Below are 21,541 nucleotides of genomic sequence, written 5' to 3'. Positions count from 1 at the left end.
AAGATTTCTTTTTCCTTTGTTATATATTTACGTTCCATTCGTAACACAATTTGTCTTTTATTCTAAGCAGATTTTATGATTTTTGTGACAGACTAAGCAGTATTCGATGAACCTTTGAAAACTCAATACACAAACAGACAAACGTAGCGCTATTTTCTTAAAAACCCATCACCCAGATTCTACTATTCTCGCAGACCAACAATCCATAAAAAATAGTTTTTTTGAAAACGTCGTCCAGCTTATGAATTGCACACTAGAAATTCTGCGAATTTAAAATACACCTCACAACAGCTTGACACTTTAAGAAAATTAAAGAATTTTTGGATTATGCGTGTATCCCGGGATATATAATATATCTTTGAAAGTCTTAGAAAGGCTGAATAAATCTAAGAAATTCTGGATAAGCGAAGTTTGGTAAGGATGTTAACAAAGTTTTGTAAGATGTACTGGGATATCTGCAGACTTATGAACAATTCAATTTAACCCTAGATATTTTTTTCAGCATTTATATCAATACACCAAGCATTTATTACAAGATTTTTGCGAATATTCTTTCAGCAATTCCTTCGGGAATTCATTCGTATATTCCTTCTCAAAATAGCCAATATATTCCATTTTGGTGAAATTTCTGAACGAATTCCTCTTGAAAATCCTTCAGCAATATCATCACAGATCTCTCAAACAAAGGATTTGACTAGTCTTAATAGATTGTTCAGAAAATTCCTGAGTAAACCCTTTATGAACTTCCCAGAAAAAAATCTATTGGAGTTCATCCTTGGAACCGTTTATTAATATGACAAAAGATTATTTTATTGCATTCTCCAAGCTACAAAGCTATCGTTAGTAGCTGTCCCTAAGGGCAACTTCACCGGTGGTCCGAATCATAGCTTTGCTCCAAATTATTACACCTTGTCAAAAATTGGATCTTGCACCGGTGTTGCAAATGATATTCCAACTTTATTTTATACCAGTTTCCTGGTCTATTTTTTTGGAACATACTAAGAACAACTTCACCTCTGGGACTTTCTCCAAGAATTTCTCATGTAATTTCCAACAGCAATTTCTCTGGGGATTTCATTCAGGTTTTTCTCTGGGAATTCCAGAAATGTATTAAAAAAGTCATCTGAAGAATATATTCAGAAATTCTTCCGGAAATTCTTTCAGTGAGTTTTCCGGAGATTTCCACCCGGGAATGGAATTTCAACCAGGAATTTCTCCAGAAATTTTTTCAGAGATTTTTTTAAGAATTCTTCCGGAAATTTACAACAGAAATTTTTTTTGAGATTCTATCCAGGAATTCCTCAGTGGATTTCATCCAGAAATTCTTCCTGAGTTTTACTCTAGAAGCATTTCAAAAGATTTCATCAATAAATACCTCCAAGGATTCAATTAAGAAATTCCTCTGAGGATTTTCTCCAGAAATTATTTCAGGGATTTTTCAGAGAATTTAAAGATTTTTGGAAATTGCACCAGGAATTTCTTCGGAGATTTCCTTCAGGAAGTCCTCTGAGGATTTCAAGGTACCTCCAAGGATATCCCCCAAGATTAACTCCGCGGATTTTCTCGAGAAATTCTTTCGGAGACTTTTTCAGAGATTTTATTCGCAGATTTCTTCCAAGAATATCTCTAGAGATTGCACCAGGATTTTTTTTCCAGAGATTTCCTCCAGGAATTCCTCAGGGGATTTGGTCCAGGATTTTTTTTCTGGCGACGTCCTTCAGAAGTTTCTCTTGGGATTCAAAACATAAATTTCTACGGGGATTTTTTGCAGGAAGTTCTCCTAGAATTTCTGCAGGATTTTTTCCGAGGATTCCAAGGATTCCTTCGGGGAGGTTCATCAAGATCTCCTTCGGGAATTTTCTCCAGGAATTCCCCAGGGGATTTTTAATAGTAATTCCACTGGGAATTTCGTACAGAAATTCTTCCGAGCTTTCCTCTAGGACTTGTTCCGGGAATTTCCACGAATTCCTCCGGGGATTTTCTCCAGGAATTCTTCAGGGGATTTCATTCAGAAATTGTTCAGGGTTTTTTTCTAGAAATTCAGGAAATTTCTCTAGAAATTCTTTCGGGGATTTTTTTAAGAGAATATTTCCAGTGATTTCCTTCAGGAAGTGTTTTGGAGATTTACAACAAAAATTTCTCGGGGGATTTCTTCCAGGAATTCCTCCGGGTATTTCTTTCAGGAATGCCCCGGAGATTTCATCCAAGATTTTTTTCAAAAACTTCATCTAGGAAATATCCTGGGAATTTCCTTCAGGGATTCCTCTGGGGATTTCTTCCATAATTTTCTGCGGGGATTTCTCCAGGAACTAATCCGGGGATTCTTCCCAAGAGTTCCTCTTAGGGTTTTCACAAGGATTTCCTCTGGGGCCGAGGATTTTCCTCAGCGATTTCCTCCAGAAATTCCTCCGGAGATATTCCCCCAGAACCCTTCCGGAGTTCCTTCAGCAATTTCTCCAGAGTTCCTTCTGTTGCATTGGAGGAACTTCAGAGGATATGCTGGACAAAATCAAAGTCACGTGATATTCATGATAGTTAACAGCACTGATTGCTTGACGAACTCCGGAGAAATTCCTGGAGAAACTATGAAGAACAATTCTCACCGTTGGGAACTCCGTAGAAACTTTCCAGAAATTCCAAAGGAAACGCTGTAGAAACTCCAGAGGCATTTCTGGAAGAAATCTAGAAGAATTTCGGTTGGAATCCGGAGGACGTTCCGAGGAATCGCTGGATGAAATCCATAAGAATTGCCGGAGGAATCCGGAAGAACTTCTTGAAGGATTTAAAAAAAAACTGGAGGAATTCCCGAAGGAAGTATAGATAAATTCCCGGAGAAACTTTTGAGAAATTTCCTGAGGAACTCTGGACGAACTCCCGGAGGAAATTTAATGAATTTTTCGAAGCAACTTCAGAAGAATTCCTAGAGGTACTTCGGGGCATTTACGAGGAATAACAGTGAAACCCCCATGAGTCGATGTTCCATTATTCGATATCGACACATGGAACCATACAAAAACGAACATTTCATGATTACTATGATGGTCCCCTCAAACAATTTTCCGAAGCATTTCTGTTCCATGTTTCGATATTTCTATGAGTCGATGGTCCCTTCAGATATCGACTCATGGAAGTTTACCTGTACTTGAGGAACTCTGGAGAATGCCTGGATATTTCGAAAAAAAAAAAATCCTCTACAAACTATGGAAAACATAAAGAGGAGTTTTTGGGAGATTCCTGAAGGAATTCTTTGAAAAAATCTGTGGACGAATTTCTGGAGAAAATCACCGGAGGAATTCCTGTAACAAATCCCCGGAGGAATTTCTGAAGGAAATCCCTGGAGGGATTGCTATTGGGAATCCCTTAAGGAACTGGAGAAAATTCCGCGGAGTATATGTTGGGGAATGCCCCCGGATAAATCTTTGACATTCCCGGAGGAATTCCTGGAGCAAATCTCCAGAGCTATTCCTGGTGCAAATCATCAGAGAACTTTCTGGATGAAATCTCCGAAAAAAAACTCTCTGGAAAAATCCCCGAAACAATTTGTGGAGAAAATGCCTGGAAGAATTTTTATTGAATTTCTGGACGAAACACCCAGAGGAAATCCTAGACGATATCCCAGGACAAAATCTCCCGAGAAATTCCTGGTGCAAATCCCCAGAGAAATTCTTAGAGGAAATCTCCGGATAATTTCTCGGAAAAAAATCCCCGAAGATATTTTGGGAGAAAATCCCCGGAGGAATTTCTTAATGAAATCCCTGGAGAAATCTTTGGAGGTGCTTCTAGAGTAAATCCCGGAAGAATTTCTGGATGAAATCCTCGCAGGAATTTTTGGTGGAAATTCTCAAAGGGAACAAATCCCTGGAAGAATCTGGAGGTAATCCACGGAGCAATGTTTGAAGGAAATCCTCGAGGAAATCCACGGAATAATTTCTGGAGGAAATCCCCGGAGTTCTTGGGGGATATCTCTGGAAGAACCACTGAAATCTCCGAAGGAATTCTTGGAAAAAAAGTAGTTCTTGATTTCCCCGGGGAATCTTTGAAGCTCCCGGAGGAAATTCTCGGACCAATTCCTTGAGGAAATCCCTTAAGGAATTCCTGGAGGAAATTCCCAGAGAAATTTTGGTAATCCTTTGAGATATTTCTGGAAAAAATCCCCGGAGGGAATCCATAAAATTCAAAACGACGAAAACTACGGAGAAACTCCTAGTGTAAATCCCCAGAGAAATTCATGGAGAAAATCTCTGAACAAAAAATCCACGGAGGATTTTCTGGGCAAAACCACACAGGAATTGCTTTTGTAAATCTCGGATGAATCCTTGAAATCTTCGAAGAAATTCCCAGAGAAATTTCTGAAGGACATCTATGGATAAATTTTCTGAAAAAAACCCGAAGGAATTTATGGAGAAAATGCGCGGAGGATTTTTTGTAATGAATTCCTGGACGATCTCCAGAAGAACTTCTTAGCGAAATTTCCGTAGGAATTCTCAGAAGTTCCTGGATAAAATCCCCGGAGGAATTTTTGAAAAAAAAACTCCTCGGAGGAATTTCTTGTAAAAATCCGCGGAGGAACACCTAGAGTATGTTTTCAGCAGTAATTCCTGGGGTAAGACCCTGGAAGAATTCGTTGAGGAATTCCTGGACGAAATCCTCGGAGATATAGCTAGTGCAAATCCCCATATAAATTCCTGGAAGAATTTTCAGGATAAATTCTGTGGAAATATTGCCGAAGGAACTTCTGGAGAACATGTCTGGAGGAATTTCATAATTAAAACCCCGGAGTAATTCCTGGACGAGTCCTGGAGGAAAACCCCGATGGAATTTCTGGAGCAAAACCCTAGAGACATTTTTGGAGCAAATTCACGGAGGAATTTCTAAACGATATCCAGGAAAAAAATTGTGTAGGATTTCCGGGAGGATTCCTGACAGAAATATACTCGGAGCAATTCCTGCAGCAAATCCCAGGGAGAATTTCTGAAAGAAAACCACGAAGAATTCCTGTTAGACACACCTAGAAAACTGAATGTGACATGAAATGACTAAATCCACCATAAATGTTTGCTACTTTCATAATCGTGAAGTTTGTTGAGTTGTGTCGTAAACAAACGCTCACCGCTCAACGCTGACGCGGAATTGTGAGCGCAAAAGTGTGACGCGCATCAGTAGAGCGTTTTAGTACCAAACGCCCGCGTTGACAGCTGAAACGACGCGACGCGCAGCGCGCTATTGTGATCCAGCCTTTACAAGTTCTGCGATTTTTATAGTCATTAGTTTATTTTGGTAAATAGAACAAATTTATGAATTTTTTTACAGCAGAATCGTTTATGAAATGTTACTTTTAGTAAAAACGCATTTCACTTGTTTAGATCATTTGCAGAACTCTCATGTGTGTCAAGATAGTACCCATAATCTGAAACCCAGCTGAAAAAAAATACGCAAGAACTAAACAATATTTTCGCCAAAATATCAATTAAACAGCGATTAAGCGATTTAGAACAAGCATCTATGAAAAATGGGAAAATGGTTCTGCTTAGGCTCTATAAAGATGTTGAATGTTTCAAAAAAACTCCATATTTTAATTTAAAGCTAACTTTAAGGTAACTCAAACGATTTGTATGATTTTTGTTTTGTTCAAAAAGCTCCTTATAACTTGACATTACATAACGCATATTTAATTTTGTTGGTAAACTTGCTGAGAAAAAATAATGGTGGCCTTTATTTATACCTAGAGAATGTCGGTTTCTCAAGACACATAGGAATATCACCATAATCAGACTACCTATGATCAATAAAACGCAGATTCTGAGATTAAATAGTTTTTTGAGAACTTGTGAAAATATGGTACAAACACATCGATAAGTAAGAAAGTTAATATGTTTTCATTTTGTTATTAAAAAATGAAGCTACTTTGATAGAAAATAATATTTAGGGAAACCTGGTTCAATTAGGACCTGTTCTAATTCGTACCATCAAGCATTTCTCAATATTGGCGCTACTGTTGAAATAGTGTGTACTGTTTTTCTACCCACCGCCTGGCTTGGATAAAACAGAATAAATTAAAAGCCTTTCAGTTATTACGTTTGCTTTTTATATTAGTTTATTGTTTTGAAGTACTCTAGTGTACTGTCGCTTAGCCCAATTTCAAGTTTCTGCAAGCGACAAAAAAATTCAATCTTTCTGTGTTATGTTTTAAACGAAACCGCTCAGCCTGAGCACTTATCTGACTATATGTTTTTGATATGGCTATGCACTGTTTGTGCTAAACTAGTAGAAAAACTACAAAATGTGTGTTGGTCCAATCGGGACATTCGATATGGTTCAATACGGACCTCTTAATTTTCAACGAGCACTCGATCCATTCCAAGAGCTCCACCACGTTGAAGTATTTTGGATACATGGTAGATAATTATAGAAGTTAAAATATTGATCAATGATGCCTTTGTTTTGGTTGCGGTCATGAAAAAGCCTTAGAAAATAGAAGAATTAATAAATAAATTGATAAATTTAAATTAAAGCATGTTCATCAACTCAACAGCCAAGCTATATCTAAAGCAGTTTGATATTTGTTCTAACTACAGATATCTCCAGCACATGATGATCCTTTCATTGTCAAGTCATCGAAAGTTGACTGTACTCGTTTTCTTTTCTGATCTCATCCACTTTTTTTATGCGGTTCAAATTTTACTTGAGTTGTTTCTGACTCGAACTGAGTTGAAATTTATTGAGCAACGAGTTCAATTTTTTACTTGCCTTCACAAAACACGTTCAATATGATTCACACCAAATAATTAGAAGTTATATTTTAAAATTAAAATAGCAAAACACGATAAAATATGTGGTTGTCCGAATTAGAACATGGGGGGTCCAAATTGGAACAGGGTTAGTCCAATTCGGATCACCTGAAGAGTTTTGTCTAGTCATGCCCTGGTAAGAAATAGCACAAAAATTTCCGAGAGAAAAGTCTGCGCACTGAATCAGGCTTTTACGAACACAGAACTATTTTTAAATCGAGCGTTTTGCTTAAAATATTACGCCTAAAAAATGTTACTAGGTCCGCATTGGACCATGTTCCCCTACTAAACCCTCCTTAATTTTTTTTAATTTTTAGATAAATGAATCCTTATATGTCCCAAGGGTGTCCGGCCATTTGGCCGAATGCCGTTTGGTCGAATTACGAACAAAAAATCATATCGCTACAACGCTTACGTGTAGGATTTACAAGAGTGGCCCAATAACTTATCAGCATATTAATTTGTTGATCTTTATTATGTAACGGAACGTCATGTGTGTTACTATACAAGAGCTCCAAGAGAATGATAAAATAGGCCAACTATTCAGGACGAAGGTTGTGAACTCCACACATCGTATCAAGACTCTAATCTGGTTGATTCATCTCTGGGTTACCAACGGTGTGAAAAGGTTTCAAGCAGGGCTGTTAAATGTCATGAATTTCACGTGACTTTGACATTTGAATATTGCTAATATCATCGCTCCTAGTGGAAAAAGTCATCGGAAAATGTTTTCCCGGTGACATTTTCCGAATTACTATCGATTGCCAATATTTGCTAATGGGATATTTTGCATGTAAGGATGCTATAAGCATTTTAATTTTTGCAAAATTTTGACATTTAACAGCACTGGTTTCAAGCGTTTTTAACTCTCAAACCCCCAACGTTTGACTTTTCATTAAAAATGAACTTTTAAAAATCATAACTTGGCCAGTTATAGACCGATTTTGGATCTTTTGTTCTAGAACAAACCGCATACTCTGCAAGATTTATTATGTTTCAGAACAAAGGTGATTGGCCACTTGGTTCCGGAATTATAACGGGTATATTCGTTCCGGAAGTGTTGGCCGGAACCGATTCCGGGATATCCAGATGTGGCCAGAACCTCATATTGGTTCAGAGTTAATGAATAGAAATCATCAGGCTAGGCTATTCTTTCGAGTTATACTGGTTTCATTACTATCGGAAATATTTTAATTTGGAATTTTACCTACTTTAAATCATCGGCTGTTCTTTGTAGTCGCATAAATTTCATAAGAGATGTTTCTTTCTATTTATCATAGCCTGTTCTTTCTAGAGAAAAGTATTTTTCAAAGAAGTTGAAATTAAGGCTTACAATACGTTCATAAGCAGCACAGTATTTCAGAAATTTCATTTGGCTAGTTTCTCGAAGGATTTCGTATTAATGAGTTACTTATTCAAAAGTACCATCTTTGGTGTTTTGTTTTGATCTTGCTGGTTAGTAACCAATACTTTCAAACATTCAATTCAAATATTTCCTGATGAATTGGTTCAGCGGCTTTCCTGGAAAATAACGTTATATTTTATAAGAATTCTTAAAAAAAATCCGCCAACATTTTTTCTAAAAGTTATTTACTAGTACAAGAATTGGAAACGTCAATTCCACAAAAAAATTTCTTCCTGCATTCGATGAAATTAGTTGAAAAATATAATTCAGGAATGACTCACGAAGAAATTCCTGGGAAATTTCAAGGATTTTTGAGAATATTCATTTGGACATTTCTGAATGAACTTATGATGAAATTACTGAAAGTGTGCGGTAAGAAATCACAAGCTAAAGCTTTTTAGGATATTAAGAGGAATTTTTGAAGCAGAATGAATACATGCATGTATTTTTATAACTTGATTACTAGAGTAGCTGCAGGTGATATTTCCTAATGAATCCGAGAATAAACTCTCGTAAGCCTTCTTGGGGTTATCTCTGGACATACGACTTGATACACTTTTGGATGTTGGTTGGTTTGACTTTATTAACGAGATTTTTAGCCCTGGGCTAGTTCATCTCGGATTTTGGATGTTATTTTTACTGAGATTTTATTGAAAAAGCTTAGTAAGGGGATCCTTTTTGGCATATTGTCAAAAAAAGTATTATTCTGGCCAGCAGCAAGCCGCCGGAGTACTTCATCTGAGTACCGTACTAATGAACGCAGCATTCCTTATGCGGCCAGCTATAGACACTCATTAACCGACATACTAGCAACATTTAATTCTTACCTGTAACATATCATCATTCAGCCATTCAGAAATCATACCTTAAACATTCAGTACTGAAATGTAAAATAATTATTCAATCACTTACCTGTCGATCTTTCTAGATCGTCAACACATTGTTATTGTTTACTCTTCGTATTGTATCATAGTTTGACAGTTCCAGAAGATTCAATCTATTTATTGTATAACAGTTATCTATCAACATAATATTGTATACAACAATACATTATTAGAAGTTTTCATACAATCATAATACGGAAATGCGGAATATAAATAAAACCCCATTATCTAAACCTGAAATGAACCGTATATATTAACTTATCACTTCGTCATTAATCCCTTACCGGATCGTATCCGCGAGAACAGCAATACTTTGGGAATATCCTAAGACAATAGTTGAAAGTATTTCAAATTGTATTCCTGTAATAATTTGTAGATTGTAATTGTTATGGCCAACTTAAAGTCACCGGGGTGCTTCATACCGCACCAAAAATCATCGAACAATCTGGAAAATTCCTGAACGAAATCATAAAGAAAAACTTGAAAATAGTTCGATCGGGAATAGAACTCCCGACCTACCGATCAGAAGCAGGCTTTCTAAAACTAAGGTTTTGTGTAAAACCTGAAATAAAAGGAGCTCGTGCCTGCCACAGCGGCAGTCAGACAATTCCACAGAAGTTTGATGACAATAATGCTGTTACCGAAGTTATCGTTTGTATTTCACAGGGTTACAGCCAACAACTTTGTTTCACGGATTTTTTCCGAAAAAATAGTATATTTTACGAATGTTGTCAATTAAATGGTAATATTTTTTCTGTCAAATGTTTTTGTTTACAGGTAAAATTTGGTGATTGATTTCACAGGATACTGTGTTTTATTCTAAATGTGTACTCGCCTGTACATCATTCCAAGCACTCCACGCATATACCATACTATCCTCAAACAAAACAAATCATTAAAAAACTATAATAATTCAATAGACACATTTACTTACCATCCAGATCATTCCTGATCGCAACGTTGTTATTGTTTTCCTTACTTGCGTTGTCTGACAGTTTCAGAAGATTCAATCCATCAATTTTATAACAGTTATTTTTAGACACATTATTGTACACAACAATGCACTTCTGGAAAATTCCATGCAAGTTAATAGAAAAGAGTGGAGTTTATATGGAAAACACTTAGTTTGAACAAATCTTTCTGAAATAAACCATGAATTATAATGTATCTTCCTCGTGTAACCATTCCTTAGCGGATGGTATCCGCAAGAACAGTAATTTCTAAAGTAATTTAAGAGGAAACACCCCACACAATTTGTGAAAAATTGCCTGAAGTGTTTTATTAAGGGACTATTTCTTAATTCAAAGAGCTCATGAAGTGATTCCTTATTTTATATAAAGCAATCGTCTTAGACAATTGCCAGTCTATTAGAGTCTCAAGTTCATGGAAGATTTTTTGAAGAAAATCTCTACAGGAATCTAAGGATAAAATTCGGAGTAATTAAGAATGGATTATTGGAAGAACTACTAGAAGAACTCTTTACAGGACGCATGCTGATATTCTGCAGTTATTACTAGATGAAATGCTGGTTTGACATCTCCTGGAGATTTTTTCAGGCTGATTTTGTTGGGCGACTCAGTGGTCGCTCAAATTTCAAGACTTTTTTTTCCAAATTCCCTCCTGCTGGAAGCCCTGGCTACTATTTTGCTTTGTGGTCCTGTCCAATGAGGGGAACTCAGAGACAAAGACAGAACGATGACAGCCAGCGACGGACCGACGGCTCTATTGTGAGGTGGGTGACTTTCGTGGCTCAACTGTAGACAATCCTCTTCGATGTGGTGGACCCCGCACTACTGGAATGGGTCCTGCTCGTTTGGCTCTAATTGGGACCATTTTATCTACCCAATTAGCAGCCTGACCACGTTCGAGTGAGTGCACAGTGGAAAAATAAATAGTTTCTCGCCGGAATCCTCCTGCATGACTGAGGAAGATTGTGGAGAGGAATTTCCCAACCTTTCTCCCGGGCATAACAAATGCAAATCGGGATTGGCATGCACTCGTTTTGTTTTGATGGGATGTTCTTCAATTAGTGCATTGGGAGTTTAAGGCGGGATTCTACGAATACTAATGGATTCTGGATGTTTATGATGTTTTTGCAGCGGAAACTTGTTGATAGGTCAAGAACTCTCGTTTCAATTCCAATTTCAGTATCAATTCCAACAAATCGTTCTTTTTTATATCTGAATGCTCTGCGTTATCATTCTAATTTGATAAAGCCTAATAAGGCTCTTATTAACATTTTTAACAACAAAATTTACTTAGTAGCTCAGAATACTGATGATTTTACTTTTGAAGATCAAAAGCTTGTTATCAAGACATAGTTTTGATTTTTTGTTAATAAGTGGATGATGACATTTTACATATTTGTTACGTTTGGCTTGAATGCCTTCGATGTGATTTTTGAAAGTTATTTTTTTATCTAGCATGAGCCCTAGGTACTTAACTTCATTTGACCAATTTATTGGGATCCCTTTCATCGTGACAACATGTCTGCTTGAAGGTTACAAATAAAGATAATTTGGTTGATGAGGGAATAATATAAATTGAGTTTTGGCAGCATTAGAGGAAATCTTTCATTTTTGCAAGTATGAAGAAAAATTGATAAAGAAATAAGAAAAAAAGATATCTCTGCGGAATAGGTATTGCTAGGTCAAGAACTCACAGTGAATCATTTTCCATCAACCACGTGGACTTAAAAATAGCAAATCCCGTTCAGAATTCACCATCGAAAATCATCAATTTGCGCTTCCCGAGAAATCCAGCTCGTCTAAGTGATTTTGGCAGACCGTGAAATGTGCTCAGTTCAGCCAGGTTCACGGTCCCGCGACGTCTGTGTTCCAAAAGCGTCCACCGCTTCCAGCGAATCGAATGTTTGCAAGCCCAATTTCAATTGTTTGTTATTTTAATACGCTGCGACTCCACAATCTTCGACGAAACGAGACGAGCCCCGACCTGACAAACGTGACGATGCATACCAACGAAGCTTCTGTGTCGCCATTACGAAGAAACCCGAGCGGCAAGACATGGCAAATTTCTGAGAGGTGAGTTCGAAATGTGCGATTTGAATTCGAAACTTGTAGCCCTCTAAGTTATTGGGTCATCAAATGCTCGGTAGCTTAGTTGGTAAAGCGCTCATCCAGCATATACAGATCCTTGGGTTCGAATCTCAGCCGCGCACGTGGATATTTTTTTTATAATTTCACCCATAATTTATCCATTTTTACCACGCGTAATGAGTTTATTAATTTAACTACCATGCGGATTGGATTACCGAACAGCTTAATATAAACGACATTTTTTAGGGTTTTTTTTTTTAAATGTTTAGGCAAGACAAATTTTTCTTACAAAATTGCTGTTTTTGATTCAGAATCACGTTTTTAATTCCTTTTTGCAGAACATGCCATATAGTTTTCATAGAGTGATTCCAAGCAACAGCACCAAAATGTGGTAAATTTTTTAATTCATTTTTTTCTATTGAGCTGAAACTTTGCACAGTTTTTCAGTTCCATCTAAATCGTCATTTTCCGATATCAAATCTTCAAGTTGAGTCACGACTAACTTTTCAAAAGGGTGTATGTGAAAATGGTTCAAAAATATTCAAAAAGCTGCACAGCAAAAACGGTTCGTTCGATTGTTAGACAACTAAAGAAACAAAGTTAGACAACTAAATAAAGATTCCAAAACAAATACACACAGTGAAAAAAAATTTTTTTTGCATTAAAAAACATCATTTTTGTCACAAAACCTCAAATATCTCAAAACCCTATCGGAATACCAACGTAATTTTTTGAGGGAAAACGGTCCATTATATTAGCTATCTACCATAAAAATTTGGTGATGGTAAACCAATAAACAAAAAAGTTATGACATTTCAAACATGTCACAATTTTCACATTTAGTAAAAAAAAAATTTTTGTTCGGTGTAAATTATTACGGGAACCGCAGTTTGTTGCTGATTTTATTGTTAAGGGCCTTGCGTGAATTAAACAAGTCGTTTTCATGTATTCATTAGTATTATGTATATTATATGTATAAATATTATGTATATGTATAAATATTATATGTATATGTATATATGTATAAATTAAAATGAATTAACAGATTACACGAAAATAATTCTTTTTTTTACCAGAATATTTGTTGTAGAGTATGATCGATGAGTTTCTAAATGTTATATATAAACTTTAAAAGTTTTGGATTTGGGTATGCGTTATGAGATCATGAAAACATGTTATTATTTATTTATTGTTATTCAATTTTTTTACAATATCGAACACTTTTGCATCATTATCAGTACAGTTCGAGTATAGTTTTGCTTTAATTTTATTTTCTGACAATGGAATGAAACAGTGAAATTTTTGGGTTCCTTGGATCGTTTTCGCGTTATTATATTGCTCGCTGAGCTCTGATGCCGTTAATTCGTACTCTTCAGTAGTAGTAAAACAAAATGATAATTTTGTTAAATCTTCTTCTTTTCTGCGATTCGCCCAATCAAATAGTTCTTTTGCAGTTTTAATTGGATGCTCACGTTCTTTGGCTAAACTTTCTCTTGTGGCCATGCGCTTTATGGTTCCTCCAATAGCATCACATCAATTCCGTACTTTGATTTAAATTGACATAGGCTCGAAAAATTCTTACGGTTTTTGTACTGCGATGCTGCTCCATCAGACATGAAATATATCTTTCTGATTTCTTTATCCTTATCAACGCGTAAAAAGTTAATCATTTTGGCAATGAACAAATTTACAGATACTGAGTCGTGTCTTAAATCTTCGGAAATTACAATAAAACTAAAATGTTCAATTTGCGTACTTCCATTGAAATAAATAACGAATGGATGAATTGTAGCTTGTTGTACGTTCCAGTGATGGGACTGCACTTCATCTTGCAATACAAAGCTATAGTTTTCAGAAAAATCACAAATGACTAAAAATTCACCATCTTGTAATGTATTTTTCGTATTTTTTAAAAAGCGGGATTGCTCTGTTTTAATAAAGTAGTGAGGAATTAAACTTTCTAATTTCAAGCAAAAAAAATGACACAAACTCACCTACAGGTTTTACAATAGTTTCTAGGTCACACCTATCCGTGGTCACCCATTGCTCAAATGATAACTGATCAATATAATTTTCTTCAAACTCAGCGAATAAAGTATTTTCCAATGATGAAGAATCTGGACAATCCGAACAAGATCGTAGATAGCAATTTGATTTTGTATTTTCACACAAAAGACTACCAGTTAACATTTTAATATCCTTTGATAAATTGATTCTTTTCAAACAATGTAAGATTAGGTTAATATTTTCGTGTGTTGTGCACACACAAACATTATGTGTTCCTGAATTGGATAGAAGCTTGCATTGCCTTGGACGAAGGCTTGCAAATGAGGAAAAACCTACCTTAATATTTTCGTTAATTTCCTTGAAGCGTGTATACGCTTCTTTCAAAGTAGTCATCATTAATCGTTTTTGGATTGCTTGACGCTTTGCATCTTTTTTTACAGATACATAATCTTTTTGGCGAGGCATAGCTCTACTTACTTCATCGTCTTCAAAATATTGAATTATTTTTTCTTTTGTCTCATCTGTTAATGAAGTACTCGACCTAGCATTTTTGGTTGCAAGACAGTTATTTTTGAATTGTTTTGCCTCTTTTGCTGTATTTCTATTGGTTTTGAACTCATCAATGGCGTTTTGAATAGACCACGAGCTTGGCAGCATCGACAAAATCAATAATTTTTCTTTCCTTGTCGTGGCTAGATTCGAGAACCTTTCCTTCATATTCATAATTACCTCATCGTAGTCTGTATTTTCCACATCCTCAGATCCTAATTTGAAGAGGTTTCTTCGTACAGCTTCGTTGATTTCACGGTATTTTTTCTCGGGATAATTGACGTAACCCATCTTCGTCCATTTAATCGGACTCACTTTTATTCCAGCTATCCCTTCGTTGAAGCGTTCGATGTTGACCTTCTGGATGCACTCATCTTCTGATTGATTTGTTGAAACAGATGTCACTGATGGTACCGTGGCAAGACTATCTGCACTTGGTACTTCTGGTAACTCCTCAGTTGTTGTCGGTGCATCTAGTAATTCCTCAGTTGTTGTTGTTTTCGAACTTCCTGCAACCTGATCCACCGATGATGTACAGATTGCCCGTTTGTCAACGTTTAAACGGCAGGACGTACAAATGCGTAAATTTGTATTCAATGTAGACCAGGGTTGTTAACGTTAATCAACGGTTAACGCCGTTAACGTTAATTTCGACGTGGATCAACGTAAACGCCGTTGCGTTAATTTTTGTTGCTTTTAGCGTCAACGTCAACGGGTTGCGTTGATTCAACGTCAACGGACAACGCTAATTTTATCGTTGATCACATATTTTGCCTGCAGCTGCTATGAAAAATAGTTGTTACTTCCATAAACACATCGTTTCTATGAAACCTGCGTATCCAAGGAAAATCTGTTGAACATCGAAGTTCACATGGTGAAAAAATCTAATGCTTTGGTATCAATGTCATCCATTCTTCCGAAGAATGTTGTACAAATTACGTCTGTGATTTTGCACCTGCCCTACCCTTAGTAAAAATATGTTGCTGAAGTCAAAACCCAAAGGTCAGTAGTCATCACATCCAGGATATAGCTCCGTCGTACCAACATACGTACCGTCTACCAGCGATGAAGCGGATCCAAGTGACCTCGCATGATATTGCCCACCTGCCTGGCTGATCCATCCCGTCGCTCTACCGATACGCGTTGGAAGCGCTGGAGGCGAGCATAATTTTCCACTCTCCAACAAAGAACTACTTCAGTCGACTATAAACAGGTTGTCTAGCATATCAAGATTACCAAACGAAGAAATAAATTATGAATGGCACTTCATATGGCTCTATCGGATTATTTCGATACTCTAGAGGTAATCCTAAATGAGGCAAAACTAAAATTGCATATATGTTTTTCATAAGATGACTCGTATTGTTATGTTCTTAATAAACCTTATTTCTTGGTATATACCTCGACTAGTTTTACTCCCTAATTTTTTAATTGTACTCTGTCTGGTCCTCTGGTAATCCTAACTCGAACCTGCTGAAATTTGATATGACAATGTTCAGAGCACTTGCGGTCTTCGTCACCACGCTCGTGCTTTGAACAACTACGGGTAGTTTTTCCGGATTTCCTGCGGCTAGGTACTCAGTAGACCGGCCTTTGTTAACGAAAGAAATAACGATGTCGTTGACGTTAAATCAACGCTACACGTTAACGTTATCGTTAATCAAACGCTCAAAAAAATTAACGGAAAATTCGTTAATCGTTACAATTAACGTTAACGAATCAACGAAACGGCGTTAATCGTTGATTAACGTTAACAACCCTGATGTAGACATTGGAGCATAACCAGCCGCTTTCAGTTTATCTATGGTGCTTTCGGTGAGATTTCGTAGCTCTTTCGAATACTTTTTTTCTGCAAACGGCCTGCAACAGTTGAGAAAGCGACTACTCATGTTGCTCGTTAGATTTTAATAAACAAAATCACTTTTAAGTTTTTACTGACTAGTTTGGTGTCGTTTGTTTGACTGAAGAAAAATTTTAAAATTAAATCTTTTATAACCATAGTGGTAGTATATTTTTAGCTTTTTCGTGAGTATGTTCATGGTATGTACCTATCATGTTTTTGATGTTGTTGAAGTTACTCGCTTTCTTCCAAATATGATTAACAAAGTCTATTCTCTACCAAGGCGGGTCTATACCCAGGTGTAATCAGATTTTAACTTTGTGGAGAAAACCAGCGCCGAGAAAACCGACCTGCTTTACGTATACTAGATCACCTGGGTATAGACCCGCCTTGTTCTCTACGAGGTAAACTTTTTGCAGGTAAACTAGTCGTATACCTGTATAGAAAACTTTTTTTGTAGCTTTTGTCTTCAATATTAGATTTCTTATAGGTTTCTTTTATCAAAAGGTTTCAACACTATTGAGAGAATTTTTCTTCAGTTACGTACAATAAAAAATATGACACTATCAAGACTTTAGATCACAACACTGGATCGCGTCTAACTTTCTAATAGATGCTATAATAGTTATGAATAATTAAATAAAATATCATGAAAACAACTTGTTAACCTCATGTGGTACCCTTAACAAAAAATTCAGCAACAAACTGCGGTCCTAAAAAAAATTAACAATGAAAAAAAATTTTTTTTCACTAAGTATCAAATTTGTGAAATATTTGAAATGTCATAACTTTCTTGTTTATTGGCTTACCATCACCAAATTTTTATGGTAGATAGCTAATATAATGGACCGTTTTCCCTCAAAAAATTACGTTGGTATTCCGATAGGGTTTTGAGATATTTGAGTTTTTGTGACAAAAATGATGTTTTTTAATGCAAAAAAAAAATTTTTTTTACTGTGTGTATTTTTTTTTTTTGGAATCTTTATTTAGTTGTCTAACTTTGTTTCTTTAGTTGTCTAACAATCGAACAAACCGTTTTTGCTGTGCGGCTTTTTGAATATTTTTGAACCATTTTCACATACACCCTTTTGAAAAGTTAGTCGTGACTCAACTTGAAGATTTGATATCGGAAAATGACGATTTAGATGGAACTGAAAAACTGTGCAAAGTTTCAGATATTTTTGAAATGGTCGATCAGAATCGACTTGCATGCCTCCGTGGAATCCCTCCATAGCAGGATTGCGAGTGCATTAAACTTAATACAATATTTATCAGGCCTTTATAGGGAAAGTGTACCAGTTATAGCCATAGTGGTTCCCTATTTGGCCATATGTGAAATTTCGATACCTTTCACATTTTTAATAAATTTGAATGTCTTGACATCTAGATACATATTTTATCTTACTGCTAAAACATACAATATTTTTCAAAATGTGGAGAAATTTAAGTTATTCCGTATGAAGAAATAGGGAACCACTATGGCCATAACTGGTACACCTCCCCTACTTATTTAAATAACAGAAAATCAAAACTAGGCTATGTGTTTGATCACGAAAAGGCTTGCCATTTTCTTCCGTTCGGGTACGCTTCCAACCCACCCAACCTCAAAAACGGAATGGATTTTTTTTGATTTCTCGAATCGAACCAACTGGAGGATTTAATTTTTTTGGAACGGTCACGAACTGCAAATTTCGATTTCGGGAGAAATTCCACCGAGATACGGCCCCGGAATTAGGGCAAAGTTTATCAGGTGGGACGTGCTTGCGCTGGACGCGGTCGGAATTAGAGAATCGGAGCGTTTTTAAGCAGCGCGCTCAGGGGAGAGGGGCGGAGGTTTTATGCTAATGCTTGGAAGTTGTACTTCGGGAAGTTTGGCGGAGTTTAAGATTTGCTTGCCCGAATGGCGGTCTGGAATCGATTGGCGATAATTGCTTGAAGGTTCGTGATGAAGATGTTATCGGATGCTTTCTGTATGGGAATTTTGGGACTTTACTTAGATGAGATTTCAAACGTGAATTAACCAAATAATTATTAATGGCGATACCTTATCTGCAATTATTTAGATGTTGAAATTATTCTAGACAATTCACTCTTATCAAATTGCAAATGATTTGTATCTTGTATATAGAGGACATACTGATATCTTATACGCGATAAAGTACAATTCCTTTGCTAGGTAATTGATCCAGTTGACAGTGTGGATGGTTTCACATCGGAAACTGTCTGCAGTACCAATTTATGGCGGTATCAAAAACTTCATAATCATCATTACTCCTTTTTCCTTTGGTGTAGTTTTACCACGAGTTTTCAAACTTATGGATCTGGTTTGTAGAGTAACATGTCAAAATTAAGTAATGTGTAAAAGATGTGTGATAACTCCGAACTTAATTTGACTATGCTTTTAAGCGTACTGCAAAACAAAAAGGTTCATCATTCAAATCATTTAACATTTTAATTGTATTCAATCAATGCCTGAAAAACAATCATAAATCGAATTTATACTAGAACATATTGGACATCGTCTGTTAAGATTGGTCTTGGAAAAATGCGACACTTTGTTTTGGGTGTAACTTTTTTTCGCGTGGGTAAAGATTAATAGAATTTTGATTAATACTTGTTTAAAGTGTTGTTTTTATATGCGCAAAATTTTATCGGGATCTGTCAAGTAGTTTTTAAGATGCATTCGAAACAAGAATGCAACGCCAGCAAATCTGGGACGCGGTGTTCGATAATCCTGGTCAGTCGCACAGATGGATCGGCAAAAGGCTTAGAATTCACCATTCTACCGTATCCAGCGTTGTGAAGATGTTCCAGCAGACGAAGACCATCAAACGGCACGCTGGAAGCGGCCGAAAACCAAAAACGGAATACCCAGAGAAGGCGCGGAAGATTAGCCAGTACTTTAAGAATAACCCAAACCTTTCCACTCGAGACGTGGCCAATAAAGTCAATCCATCGAAGTAGTTCCTACAGCAGACTATGAAGCGAGCTGGGCCACGTGTTTTTAAGGTCAGGAAGGCGTCAAACCGGACTGACAATCAAAACACGGTGGCCAAACTGCGAGCGCGGAAGCTGTACCGTGAGTGATTGGTCAAGCCAGGCTGTCTCGTCATGGACGACGAGACATACATCAAGGCGGACACCGGACAAATCTACGGTTTCGAGTATTTAGTCGGTACCGATGAAGCTTTGAAGAAAAACTGGGAGAAATTGTGTAAAAAAGAGAGGCTAAGAGTCGCCCAAGATCTCATGAGCAGTGTTTAGAGAAATGTACGCGCATTCAGTTTGGTGGAGGAAATTCAATAAATAAATTATGCTAAGGCATAGTTAGTACATGGTTATTTAATGAAATTTTTGGATCATTTTTTGTGTCTTATTTTTGTCTAGTCTTCATTTGACATTGAAATGGCTAATTGATATTGGATTAACTTGTTATCATTTTATTGGTAAAAGATAGAAAAGACATTTACATTTCTGGTTTAGCAATTTTAAGATGCATTTTCAATAAAGATTCATCTGAAACGTTAAAATAGCGAGTTTTTATTTCTTTTTATTCGAAACAACACGATGTTCACGTGCCATCCAAGATATCCATCGTGGTGCAACATGCACCGTAAAAAAGTCTGACAAATGATCATTGTTTAGCAATGTTGCAAAAAAAGGAACAATAGTGAGATATTGATCAGGGTCAAATCAATGAATAATGAGCATCAACGAGATACGAAGGTATGGTTTAATTTGGTTAAGGAATTGCTGGCGACAATCTTGAACGTAAGTGTCATAGCACATTTGCAGCGTAAAAGCTTTCGAAGAATTTAAGGCGCAAATCATGTGGCAATATCTATAAACAAATCTGAGGAATTTCAAAAGATCTCTTAATTGTTGAAAAGCTTCTGGGAAAAAAGATTCTAGTAATAAAGAAAATATAATCTCAATGTCCAACATGAGATGAATATTCTATGAATTCTGCAAGATGATAATAAATCTACGAGCAGAAAAACCGAGCTAAATCTGAAAGGCTTAAAAGCTTACTGTATTGAAAATATCCAGTTTCTCAGTCTTCAGTCAATAGAAATTTAAGCAGCGACAAGTTTCTTAAATAGAGCTTCCGAAAGGAAGTGTGTCAATAAAATTAACAATGAAACACTAAAACCGACCAAAATATTTGGTTTATCGGAAACATCAGTTCCTGCCTGCACATAAAATATTAAGAAAAACTATAAACGAAAAGCATCCAAGCTGCTGGAAGATAAGTTCCTAAGCTGTTATAGGGAATCATTCAAGCTCGTTAGAAGGCTCTACCAAACCATTAGCACTGGAGCTTTTGAACTTTCAAACTTTTGGGAAAGATACTTACAAACTTTTGTAAGAAAAGCTTCAAGTTTCTTAGAATAGATGAATCCATGAATATGCCGGAAAAATAAATTGAAAATAAAGGTAGACAAAGTTGTAGCCAATTAATTTATCTAACAGTAGCAGCATAGTACTAACAACCAAGCTCTAAGCTAGTGTTTCCCATACATATTAGACTATCAGCCCCTAGAGGTATATTATAATATATTTTACAATCGCCCCCTGACGTATAATGTTTAAATTTGTAATAAATAACCGCTATATTGTGTTGAGATTCTCATCTACATCTTATCATAAGTGTATTAAAAATTGATCAAACTACCAAATTCATTGGTGCAGTGCTTTATATGTGATGATAATGTGAACCACTTTTGACACAAAGCACACATGAGCAATTCTCGCTGAAACCAGGCCGCCATCGGCACCCATCGTTAGAATTCCAATTTTATGTCACTGATCGCTAGTTTTCGATAAAACTTAAGGGTGGTCCTTTCTGTTTTCTCAAATTGGTGGACCCCTCGTACGCCAGCTAGCTGAACAGTTTGCGAAAATGCCCATTTTTTGATAAATCTTGGGTATTTCTTCACGGGATATGTCTCATATTTCGCTTGGAACACATAGCAAACTTAGTGGCATCGTATAGAGAAAGGATATAGCTT

The 21,541-nt window shown here is 36.4% G+C and overlaps 1 long non-coding RNA gene across 1 annotated transcript; it reads left to right on the top strand.

Moving 5' to 3' along the window:
- Positions 1 to 15,512: 15,512 nt before the first annotated feature.
- LOC110674678 lies at positions 15,513 to 16,089 on the top strand. The gene is made up of 2 exons (XR_002499089.1): positions 15,513 to 15,691; positions 15,753 to 16,089. It is a non-coding gene; the product is annotated as an uncharacterized LOC110674678 (long non-coding RNA).
- The last annotated feature ends 5,452 nt before the right edge of the window (positions 16,090 to 21,541 follow it).

This window comes from Aedes aegypti, chromosome 1, assembly GCF_002204515.2.
Source record: "Aedes aegypti strain LVP_AGWG chromosome 1, AaegL5.0 Primary Assembly, whole genome shotgun sequence".
NCBI classification, from domain to species: domain Eukaryota; kingdom Metazoa; phylum Arthropoda; class Insecta; order Diptera; family Culicidae; genus Aedes; species Aedes aegypti.
This window is presented reverse-complemented; position numbering and strand designations above follow the sequence as displayed.